Raw genomic sequence first — 12,571 nt, forward strand, 5'->3', positions numbered from 1 at the left:
CAGTGGTGCAATCTCAACTCACTGCAACCTCCGCCTCCCGGGCTCAGGCAATTCTCTTGCCTCAGCCTCCCAAGTAGCTGGGATTACAATGCATGCCACCACACCCTTCTAATTTTTGTATTTTTAGTAGAGACAGCGTTTTGCCCTGTCGGCCAGGCTGGTCTCACACTCCTGGCTTCAAGTGATCTGCCTGCCTCAGCCTCCGAAAGTGCTGAGATGACAGGTGTGAGACACTGTGTCCGACAGAATCTATATTTATTTAACAAGCTTTCCAGGTGATTTACTTGCACATTAAAGTTTGGAAAATCACAGTTATAGGAACACTGAAGTGGTACAAGCTTATCCCACTCTAGGCAACTAAGTGTATATTAATATAATTTCAGTTTTGTTTTTGTTTTTTTTTTCAGACGGAGTCTCACTCTGTCACCCAGGCTGGAGTGCAGTGGCACGATCTCAGCTGACTGCAACCTCCGCCTGCTGGGTTCAAGCAATTCTCCTGCCTCAGCCTCCTGAGTAGTTGGGGTTACAGGTGTGCACCACCATGATCGACTAATTTTTTTTTTTTTTTTTGGTATTATTGTTTTAGTAGAGATGGAGTTTCCTCATGTTGGCCAGGGTGGTCTCAAACTCCCGACCTCAAGTGATCCACTGGCCTTGGCCTCCCAGAGTGCTAGGATTACAGGCTTGAGCCACTGAGCCTGGACATAATTTCAGTTTTTTTTTTTTTTTTTTTTTTTTTTTTGAGACGGAGTCTCGCTCTGTAGCCCAGGCTGGAGTGCAGTGGCCGGATCTCAGCTCACTGCAAGCTCCGCCTCCCGGGTTCACGCCATTCTCCGGCCTCAGCCTCCCGAGTAGCTGGGACTACAGGCGCCCGCCACCTCGCCCGGCTATTTTTTTGTATTTCTTAGTAGAGACGGGGTTTCACCGTGTTAGCCAGGATGGTCTCGATCTCCTGACCTCGTGATCCGCCCGTCTCGGCCTCCCAAAGTGCTGGGATTACAGGCTTGAGCCACCGCGCCCGGCCATAATTTCAGTTTTTTACAGAGGATGCATTGCGGCATGATTGCTTGCTTAACAGGCTCCCTTCAGTCTTTAATTTCCGATCTCCCTTAAGGCATTGGAAAATTTAACCACCATCAAAATATTTACCCATGATTTTCAAGGAACTCAGCTTTTGAGTAGATGAAAGTCTTTACAATTCAAAACACACACCAGCGACCAGAAAAAGTTAACATAAGCTTCCAAATCAGCAAGGGAAATTGCCTTCTTATGTGAGATGTGGCAGAGTTTATTTAAGGAGTGATGTGCCTTAATTCCAGCACTTTGGGAGGCTGAGGCAAGAGGATCACTTGAACCCAGGAGTTTGAGAGCAGCCTGGGTAGATAGGAATAGGAATACACGTTGCTACAGAAAATGTTAAAAACGGCCGGGCGCGGTGGCTCAAGCCTGTAATCCCAGCACTTTGGGAGGCCGAGACGGGCGGATCACAAGGTCAGGAGATTGAGACCATCCTGGCTAACACGGTGAAACCCCATCTCTACTAAAAAATACAAAAAAAAACTAGCCGGGCAAAGTGGCGGGCGCCTGTGGTCCCAGCTACTCGGGAGGCTGAGGCAGGAGAATGGCGTAAACCCGGGAGGCGGAGCTTGCAGTGAGCTGAGATCCGGCCACTGCACTCCAGCCTGGGCGACAGAGCCAGACTCAGTCTCACAAAAAAAAAAAAAAAAAAGAAAATGTTAAAAACATTAGCCAGTCGTGGTGACATGTGTCTGTGGTCCAGCTACTTGGGAGGCTGAGGCAAGAGGATCACTTGAGCCTAGGAGGCCGAGGCTGCAGTGAGCCAGGATCAATCATGCCACTGCACTCCAGCCTGGGTGACAGAGTGAGACTCTGTCTCTGAAAAAATAAGTTAAATAAAAAAGTAAAAAGAGGCCAGGCGCGGTGGCTCACGCTTGAAATCCCAGCACTTTGGGAGGCTGAGGCAGGTGGATCACCTGAGGTCAGGAGTTTGAAACCAGCCTGGCCAACATGGTGAAATCCTCTCTCTACTAAAAATACAAAAATTAGCCAGGCATGGTAGCGCAAGCCTGTAATCTCAGCTACTCAGGAGGCTTGAGGCAGGAGAATTTCTTGAACCCGGGAGGCGGAGGTTGCAGTGAGCCGAGATTGCACCACTGTGCACTCCAGCCTGGGCTACAGAGCGAGACTCCATCTCAAAAAAAAAAAAAAAAGGAAATTAAATATTTTATGTTTTAGAGTACACCTCTGAATAGGAATTTTTTTTTTTTTTTTTTTTTTTTGAGACAGGGTCTCACTATGTCGCCCAGGCTGGAGTGCAGTGGTGCAATCTCAGCTCACTGCTGCCTCCGCCTCCTGGGTTCTACCGATTCTCTTGCCTCAGCCTCCCAAGTTGCTAGGATTATAGGTGCCCACCACCATACGGGGCTAATTTTTGTATTTTTAGTAGAGATGGAGTTTCACCACGTTGGCCAGGCTGGTCTCGAACACCTGACCTCAAGTGATCCGCCTGCCTCAGCCTCCCAGTGTGCTAGGATTACAGGTGTGAGCCACCATGCCAGCAGGATTCGTTCCTCTCCCTCTCTCTCTCTTTTTTTTTTTTTTGAGACAGGGTCTTCCTCTGTCACCCAGGCTGGAGTGCAGTGATGCGATCATGGCTACTGCAGCCTCAAACTCCTGGGCTCAAGTGATCTTCCTACCTCAGCCTCCTGAACAGGTGGGACTACAGGCATGTGCCACCATGCCTATCTAATTTTTTTTTTTTTTTTTTTTTTTTTTAAGTAGAGAGGAGGTATTGCTATCTTGCCCAGGCTGGTCTTGAAATCCCAGGCTCAAGTGATCCACCCACATCACCTTCCCAAATAGCTGGGATTACAAGTGTGAGCCACTGCGCCTGGCAGTGAACAATATTCTCAATGGATGATTTTAAAGACGCTGTTCCCTTCAGCCTAGGGTACCCCACCTTTTCTTTGTGCTTTGGTCCTGTCATTAGTACTTCCTCAGTATCCCAAACTTGAAAATCAAAAGATGTGAAGCTAACACGACGATACCCATGTTCTACCTAATTTTATGGTAAAATTTGCTTGGTTTAACTTTCTTTTTTTTTTTTAAATTTTTTAGATGGAGTTTCGCTCTTGTTGCCCAGGCTGGAGTGCAATGGCACGCTCTTGACGCACTGCAGCCTCTGCCTCCCAGGTTCAAGCAAGTCTCCTGTCTCAGCCTCCCGAGTAGCTGGGATTACACGTGCATGCCACTACGCCTGGCTAACTTTTTTTTCTATTTTTAGTAGATACCGGGTTTTATCATATTGGTCAGGCTGGGTTCGAACTCCTGACCTCAGGAGTGATATGATCACGGTTCACTATAGCCTCCACCTCCCAGGTTCCAGTGATCCTCCCACCTCAGCCTCCTGAGCAGCTAGGACTACGGTTGCACACCATCATGCCCAGCTAATTTTATTTTTGTAGAGACAGGTCTCCCTATGGCTCCACTTGCCTCGGTCTCCCAAAGTGCTGGGATTAGAGGCATGAGCCACCACACCGGTGGTTTAACTTTCTTTTACCAATACATTTAACAAATATTTATTACATGCCAATTACATACTAGATGCTGCTACTTGTATGAAGATTTAGCAATGACCAAAGGAAAGGGAAATGTATTAAAATGACATAGAAGTTATCACTGGGTTGTGGAATGATAGTTTTGCTATTTCTGATTCATCTTGTTCTCCTTTTCTATATTTTTCATGTTTTCTGCAAAGAGTATGTATCACTTTTTATAATACCTGAGAAAATATGGATGGGCTTAGTGGCTCATGCCTATAATCCCAGCACTTTGGGAGGCAGAGGCCAGAGGATCGCTTGATTCCAGGAGTTAGAGACCAGCCTGGACAACATATACGACAATGTCCATTCTTTTATTCATTAATTGACACAAACTAAGACCATGAAGAAGTGTTTCCTTCCTTTACCCCATACACACGCAGTGAATAAAATACTCATTCAAAGAACTCAAAACGACCAGAAGACTAGAGAAGTTTTCTGGCAACTTAATTGCTTTTGTCGTTCAAGATCATTAAGAACCTGAAAGGAAAGAGATAATCATCTAGTTTTTAATAGTGACTGAACAATGCTCAGAAGTTCCAGAAGCTTATGGGAAACATGAGTTCCAATGCTATGGCTGGGAAACATGAAACCACTTTAAATTTTCCGATAATTCTGGCTTAACGATGACTTGTTAATCATTCCCTCAAAACTGGACTAGGCACTCCAGCCTGGGTGACAGACTGAGACTCCATTTCAAAAATAAATTTTAAAAAATTAGTTAAAAAAAAAACCTTCCTAATATTAGAAATCAAATCCCAGCTAATTTTTGTATTTTTAGTAGAGATGGGACTTCACTATGTTGGCCAGGCTGGTCTCAAACTCCTGGCCTCAAATGATCCACCTGCCTTGGCATCCCAAAGTGCTGGGATTATAGGTGTGAGTCACCACACCCAGCCAAATGTATACATTTTTTAAAAAGCAAGGAATTAACATCCTGAAAAGAAGCAAAAGCAATAAGCAAATGTGTTTCTACTTCTATTACTGAAAGTAGCCAGTTCTGCTGGCAACTGCCAGTTAAACATTGAGAGTAAGTCAGGGTGGCTCCAAGGAAATGAAAAAGGTAAGTGTAGCCGGGCGCGGTGGCTCAAGTCTGTAATCCCAGCACTTTGGGAGGCCGAGACGAGCGGATCGCGAGGTCAGGAGATCGAGACCATCCTGGCTAACACGGTGAAACCCCGTCTCTACTAAAAAATACAAAAAACTGGCCGGGCGCGGTGGCTCAAGCCTGTAATCCCAGCACTTTGGGAGGCCGAGACGGGCGGATCACGAGGTCAGGAGATCGAGACCATCCTGGTTAACACGGTGAAACCCCGTCTCTACTAAAAAATACAAAAAATTAGCCGGGCGCGGTGGTGGGCGCCTGTAGTCCCAGCTACTCGGGAGGCTGAGGCAGGAGAATGGCGTGAACCCGGGAGGCGGAGCTTGCAGTGAGCTGAGATCCGGCCACTGCACTCCAGCCCGGGCGACAGAGCGAGACTCTGTCTCAAAAAAAAAAAAAAAAAAAAAAAAAAAAAAAAAAAAAAAAAAAAAAAAATACAAAAAACTAGCCGGGCAAAGTGACGGGTGCCTGTAGTCCCAGCTACTCGGGAGGCTGAGGCAGGAGAATGGCGTGAACCCGGGAGGCGGAGCTTGCAGTGAGCTGAGATCTGGCCACTGCACTCCAGCCTGGGCGACAGAGCGAGACTCCTTCTCAAAAAAAAAAAAAAAAAGAAAAAAGTAAGTGTAAAATTATGTAATCTTTCTCTGATTAGCACTGAGAGATATGGGTAGTGGGTTTAACCAAACAAATGATGAGAGTTGACAATAAAAATGCAAACTCAACCCCAATTAATTAATTTGTCCATTGATCCTTCAGCAGCGGAGTCTCCTTTGAATGAAATAAGCGGTCCAGAGACAACAGTGAGAATTCCTTTCCCCAGGGAGGGAGGTCAATTCAGTTCGTGAGCCTTGAGAAGCTGAAATGCTACCTTGGATCTGGAAACTTAGTGATGCTTATCAGGCTAGTAATCGAGTTTCCCCAGCAGCTCAGTTCATTACCCAGAACTTTCTGTACTGAGTGAGTCCTGAGACTCTGCGTGACTCTCTCAAAGTCAGGCCTCATTTTATTTGATAGGAGACATTTTTCCCCCTTTCAGCTGGATTTTCTTGTATTATCAAAAGAGAGTGTTTATGCATGCACACAGGAGAACCGGTTCACACATTACATTTTCCTTGCCCAGAGGAATCAGAACAATTATCCATTCCCTCTAACATCATGTCTCAGAATTGTAGGGTTAGGGTTTGTCATTTTCTGAAGTTTTAGATCTGAGCAGCAGCAGGTATGGCATGTGTACAGTGACACTGCTGCCTTTCCCATCTGGGGTGGGTGCTGGGAATGATGTGTCAGCACTTAGCTGCTGGTGAACTTCTGTCTAACGAACAATGGAGAAAAATTGGCTCTAGTTGGTACAATTCTACTCAGGGTGTACAGTGTTCAGAGATACATAAATCAGGAATATAATCATCCACTACTCAGAATAACTTTAAAATCTTTGATAATTATTTAGTTCTTTCAAAATCATCACATTGCTGAACATGATTCATGGTTAAACAGCAAGCTGGGTTTCTGATCCTCATTAAAATGTAGAGTCATTTCTGGTGGATGTAAAATGGTGCAGCCACTTTGGAAAACAGTCTGGCAGTTCCTCAAGAAGTTAAATGTAGAATTAGCATACGGCCCAGAAATTCCACTCCTAGGTATGTAACCCAAAGAACTGAAAACATATGTTCATGCAAAAACATGTACGTGAATGTTCATACCGTCACTATTCACAATAGCCAAAAGGTGGAAACAGCCCAAGTGTCCATGAACTGAGGAATGGACAAACAAAACGTGGTCTATCCATACAATGGAATATTAGTCAGGCACAAAAAGGGATAAAGTCCTGATCCACGCTATGATGTGGATGAACCTCAGAAACATGAAGCTAAATGAAAAGAAGCCAGACACAAAAAAACCACATATTGTATAAATCCATCGGAATGGAATTTCCAGAATAGGTACATCTATAGAGATAGAAAGTAGGTTCGTGCTTGCCAGGAGTTAGGGGAGGGACAATGGGGAGTGACTGCTACTGGGTATGGGGTTTCTTTTTAGGGTGATGGAAATGCTCTGGAATTAGATAGTGGTGATGGTTGCAGGCTTCTTTTCCTGGCTCCTGAGTCACCCTGATGGGTTGAACTAATAGGAGGCCCCGCGGGGAGATTGGAGGGCGAGGGAAAAGGAGAAGCTTCAGAATTTCTTGCCCTTTCTCTCTGCCTCAGGCAACATCCTCCAGCAGTGGCTGTATTTTACTTGGCACCACCAACTCCTTCTCAGTGGCTCTAGCTGGTCACCACTTTCTTTGTCCATTTCGACCTAGGAGTGGCAGGATCTTGTTATTCATTTTCTCTCTCTCTCTCTCTCTGAGACAGGGTCTTGCTCTGTTGCCCAGGCTGGAGTGCAGTGGCACAATTGTGGCTCCCTGCAGCCTTGACCTCCTGGGATCCTGAGATTCTCCCCACTCAGCCTCCCAAGTATTTGGGAATACAAGTGTGTGCCACCACACCCAGCCATTTTTTTTTTTTTTTTTTTTAGACAGAGTCTTGCTCTGTCGCCCAGGCTGGAGTAGAGTGGTGGGATCTCCAGCTTACTGCAACCTTTGCCTCCTGGGTTCAAGCAAGTCTCCTGTCTCAGCCTCCTGACTAGCTGGGATTACAGGCATACGCCAGCACGCCCGGCTAATTTTTGTATTTTTAGTAGAGACAGGGTTTTGCCATGTTGGTCAGGCCAGTCTCAAACTTCTGACCTCATGTGATCTGCCTGCCTCAGCCTCCGAAAGTGCTGGGATTACAGGCGTGAGCCACTGTGCCCAGCCCACACTCAGCAACTTTTAATTTTTTTTGTAGAGACGAGGTCTTGCTATGTTGCCCACGCTGGTCTTGAACTCCTGGGCTCAAGCAATCCTTCCTCCTTGACCTCCCAAAGTGCTGGGGTTATAGGTGTGAGTCACTGCACCCAGCTTTATTGCTAATCTGTGTCCCGTTTGGGTTCTTAGATCTTTCATTACTTGTGGAACCAATTCTCTGTATTCATTTTCTTGTTTATAGCTTCTGTTTCCTGCCTGCACTCTGATGGATAAACCCTTCTAAGGGCTGTATCAATTCGTATTCCTTCCAGTACTGTGTGAAACTGTCTCCTCCAAATCTTACTGCATTTTATCATTGTGGGAAATTGTGTCTCCCACTTCTACCCACCCAAATTTATATGTTAAAGCCCTAACCCTGAATAACTCAGAAGGTGACCTTATTTGGAAATAGGGCCATTGCAGATGTAGATTAGTTAAAATATGGGATCCTATGAATCAGGGTGGGCCTCTAATTCAACATGACTGGTATCCTTATAAAAGGGTGAAATATGGACTGGACGTGGTGGCTCACACCTGTAATCCCAGCACTTTGGGAGGGCGAGGCAGGCGATTCACATGAGGTCAAGAGATCGAGACCATCCTGGCTAAAACAGTGAAACCCCATTTCTACTAAAAATCAAAAAAAAAAAAAAAAAAATTAGCCAGGAGTGGTGGCATGCACCTGTAGTCCCAGCTACTCGGGAGGCTGAGGCAGGAGAATCGCTTGAACCCTGGAGGCAGAGCTTGCAGTGAGCTGAGATTTCACCACTGCACTCCAGCCTGGGGGACAGACCGAGACTCCGCCTCAAAATAAATAAATAAATAGCAAGCAGGGGTGGAAATATGAACACAGATATGTGTACAGGCTATGTGAAAATGACCATCTGCAAGCCAAGGAGAGAGGCCTCGAACGCAGCCTTCACTCACAACCTTCAGAAGGAACTGACCCTGCCAACACCTTGATCTTGGACTTCCAGCCTCCAGAGTTGTGAGGCGACACATCTCTGTCGATTAAGCCACCCAGCGTGTGGTGCTTTGTTATGGCAACCAGAGCAAAAAAATACTGGTTTTTCATTAGGCATTTTTAAAAACACTCATGCACAATAAAGAATGGATGTTTTAAACCGGGCACAGTAGCACCTGCCTGTAGTCCTAGCTTCTAGGGAGGTCGAGGCAGGAGGATCACTTGAGCCCAGGAGTTCAAATCCAGCCTGGGAAACATAGCAAGACTACATTTGTAAAATAAATAAATAAAAAATAAAGACAAAAAGGGATGTTTTATGACAGATCAAGGAAATAATTAACAGGGAGATACAGGTGCTGGAGTCTATGGGGGAAGAAAGCAAGAAAGAGGATTGAAGTGGTGGGGAGTCTTTAACAAAGAGGAGGCCAGGCACGGTGTCTCATGCCTGTAATCCTAGCACTTTGGGAGGTCGAGGTGGGTGGATCACCTGAGGTCAGGAGTTCGAGACCAGCCTGGCCAACATGGCGAAAACTCGTCTCTACTAAAAATACAAAAAATTGCTGGGCATGGTGGCACATGCCTGTAATCCCAGCTACTTGAGAGGGTGAGACAGGAGAATCGCTTGAATCCAGGAGGCAGAGGTTGCAGTGAGCCAAGATCAGGCTGCTGCACACTTCAGCCTGGGTGACAGAGTGAGACTGCATCTCAAAAACAAAACAAAACAAAAAACCAACAACAACAAAAAACAGGCTAAGATAGAGGTAAGCAAATAAAAAATAACTAGGTGGCAGCCTGTAACGTCCTTCCATTTAACAAATACGTGTTGAAGGCCAGGAGTGGTGGCTCACGCCGGTAAAGCCAGGACTTTGGGAGGACAAGGCAGGAGGGTCGCTTGAGCTCAGGAGTTTGAGACCAGCCTGGGTAACATAGTGAGACTCCCTCTCTACTAAAAATCAAGAAAATTAGCTGGGCATAGTGGCATGTGGCTGTAGTCCCAGCTACTTGGGAGACTGAGGTAGGAGGATCACTTGAGCCTGGGAGATGGAGGCTGCGGTGAACTGTGATTGTACCACTACACTGCAGGCTGGGCGAGAGTGAGACCACCACCTCAAAAAACAAACCAAAAAAACCCTCAAAACAATCCAAAACCATGTACCGATGGTCATGCCAGAAGCAGGGTGGTCTGAGGGGCACCCAGAGGTGCCCAAGCTTGCTGAAATTCAGCCGCTCAAATGTTATCTTTATTTTTATTTTTATTTTTGAGACAGGGTCTTGCTCTGTCGCCCAGGCTGGAGTGCAGTGGCATGATCTCAGCTCACTGCAACCTCCACCTATGGGGCTCAAGTGATCCTCTCACCTCAGCCTCCTGAGTAGCTGGGACTACAGATGCTCACCATCATGCCCAGCTTTTTTATTGGTATGTTTTTTGTGTATTTTGTAAAGATGGGGTTTAGGCCGGGCGTGGTGGCTCACGCCTGTAATCCCAGCACTTTAGGAGGCCGAGACGGGCGGATCATGAGGTCAGGAGATCAAGACCATCCTGGCTAACATGGTGAAACTCCGTCTCTACTAAAAATACAAAAAATTAGCCGGGCGTGGGGGTGGGCGCCTGTAGACCCAGCTACTCAGGAGGCTGAGGCAGGAGAATGGCCTGAACCCAGGAGGCGGAGCTTGCAGTGAGCCGAGATCATGCCACTGCACTCCAGCCTGGGCGATAGAGCGAGACTCTGTCTCAAAAAAAAAAAAAAAAGATGGGGTCTCGCCATGTTGGCCTCGAACCTCCTGGCCTCAAGTGATTCATGTGCCTGAGCCTCACAAAGTGCTGGGATTAAAGGTGTGGGCTACCATGCCCAGGCTCAAAAGTTTTTTTTTTTTTTTTGAGATGGAGTTTCGCTTTTGTTGCCCAGGCTGAAGTGCAATGGATGGCATGCTCTTGACTCACTGCACCCTCTGCCTCTCAGGTTCAAGCAAGTCTCCTGTCTCAGCCTCCCTAGTAGCTGGGATTACAGGTGCATGCCACCAGGCCCAGCTAATTTTTTTTTCTATTTTTAGTAAAGACGGGGTTTTATCATATTGGTCAGGCTGGTCTTGAACTCCCAACCTCAGGTGATTCACCCCCCCCTCGGCCTCCCAAAGTGCTGGGATTACAGGCGTGAGCCACTGCACCTGGCCTAAGTTATTTTTTGTTAAGCACTATTTTCTTCTGTGGCCCTGTGAGAAGATTAAACACTCTGAAATTTGTAGACACAGGTTCATTGCAGCATTATTCACAATAGCCAAAAGGTGGAAACCACCCAAATATCCATCCATGGACAAACGGGCAAATAAAATGTGGTCTCTCCTTACAGTGGAATATGATTCAGCCATTAAAAGGAAAGGAGCGGCCGGGCATGGTGGCTCACACCTGTAATCCTGCACTTTGGGAGGCCGAGGTGGGTGGATCACGAGTTCAGGAGATCGAGACCATCCTGGCTAACACGTGAAACCCCATCTCTACTAAAAATACAGAAAAAATTTAGCCGGGCATTGTGGCAGAAGCCTGTAATCCCAGCTACTCTGGAGGCTGAGGCAGGAGAATGGCGTGAACCCAGGAGGCGGAGCTTGCAGTGAGCCGAGATTGCACCACTGCACTCCAGCCTGGGCGACAGAGTGAGACGCCATCTCAAAAAAAAAAAAAAAGGAGTACTGAAGTACTGACACATGCTACAACATGCACGAACCTTGAAACAACGTTATGCTAAGTGAAAGAAGTCAGACCCCAAAGGCTGCATATTGTATGATTCCATTTATAGTAAATATCCTGAAAAGGCAAATCCATAGAGACAAGCAGCAGCCTAGTGATTTCTGGAGGCTGGGGAGAGGGGACAGGAGAATGGGGAGTCACTGCTAAAGTGCGTGGGTTTTCTTTTTGGGGATGATGAAAAAGTTCTGGTACTGAATAATAGTGAAAGTTGCATATCACTGTGAATGTACTAATTACACTGAATTGTATACTTTACATGATTAAAATGGTAGGTTTTTGTTTGTTTGTTTGTTTTGAGATGGAGTTTCTCTCTGTCACCTAGTCCGGAGTGGAGTGGTCTGATCTCGGCTCATTGCAACCTCTGCCCTACCGGGTTCAAGCAATTCTCGTGCCTCAGCCTCCCGAGTAGCTGGGATTACAGGCACGTGCTACCATGCCTGGCTAATTTTTGTGTTTTTAGTAGAGATGGGGTTTTGCTGTGTTGGCCAGGCTGGTCTCGAACTCCTGATCTCAAGTGATTCGCCTGCCTCGCCCTCCCAAAGTGCTGGGATTACAGGCATGAGCCACTGTGCCCGGCCTAAAATTGTAATTTTTTTTGTTTTTGTTTTTTTTTGAGAGACAGGGTCTCACTGTGTTGCCTAAGTTGCTCTCAAACTCATGGGCTCAAGCAATCCTCCTACTTTGTCCTCCCAAAGTGCTGAGATTATAGGTGTGAGCCACTGCTCCTGGCCCTAAAATAGTAACGTTTATGTTTGACCTTTAAATTATTATTATTACTGTCATTATTAGACACAGGGTCTCCTTCTGTTATCCAGGCTGGAGTACAATGGTATGATCATAGCTCACTGCAGCTTCAAATTTCTGGGCTCAAGTAATCCTCCTGCCTCAGCCTCCCATGTAGCTAAGACTACAGGTGTACGTCACCATGCCCGGCTAATTTTCATACTTTTTTTTGTAGAGATGGGGGTCTCCCTATGTTGCCCAGGCTGGTCTCGAACTCCTAGCTTAAAGTGATCCTGTTGCCTTGGCCTCCCAAAGTGTTGGGATTACAGGTATGAGCCACAGTGCTTGGCCAACATTAATTTCTTCTTTTTTTTGAGATGAGGTCTCACTCTGTCACCCAGGATGTGGAATGCAGTGGTGTGATCGTGGCTCCCTGCAACTTCCGCCTCCCGGGCTCAAGTAATCCTCCCACCTCAGCCTCCTGAGTAGCTGGGACTACAGGCATGCACCACCATGCCTGATTAATTTTTTGTATTTTTAGTAGAGATGGGGTCTCACCATGTTACCCAGGCTGGTCTCTAACTCCTGAGCT

Source organism: Macaca nemestrina, chromosome 10, assembly GCF_043159975.1.
Source record: "Macaca nemestrina isolate mMacNem1 chromosome 10, mMacNem.hap1, whole genome shotgun sequence".
Lineage (NCBI taxonomy): Eukaryota > Metazoa > Chordata > Mammalia > Primates > Cercopithecidae > Macaca > Macaca nemestrina.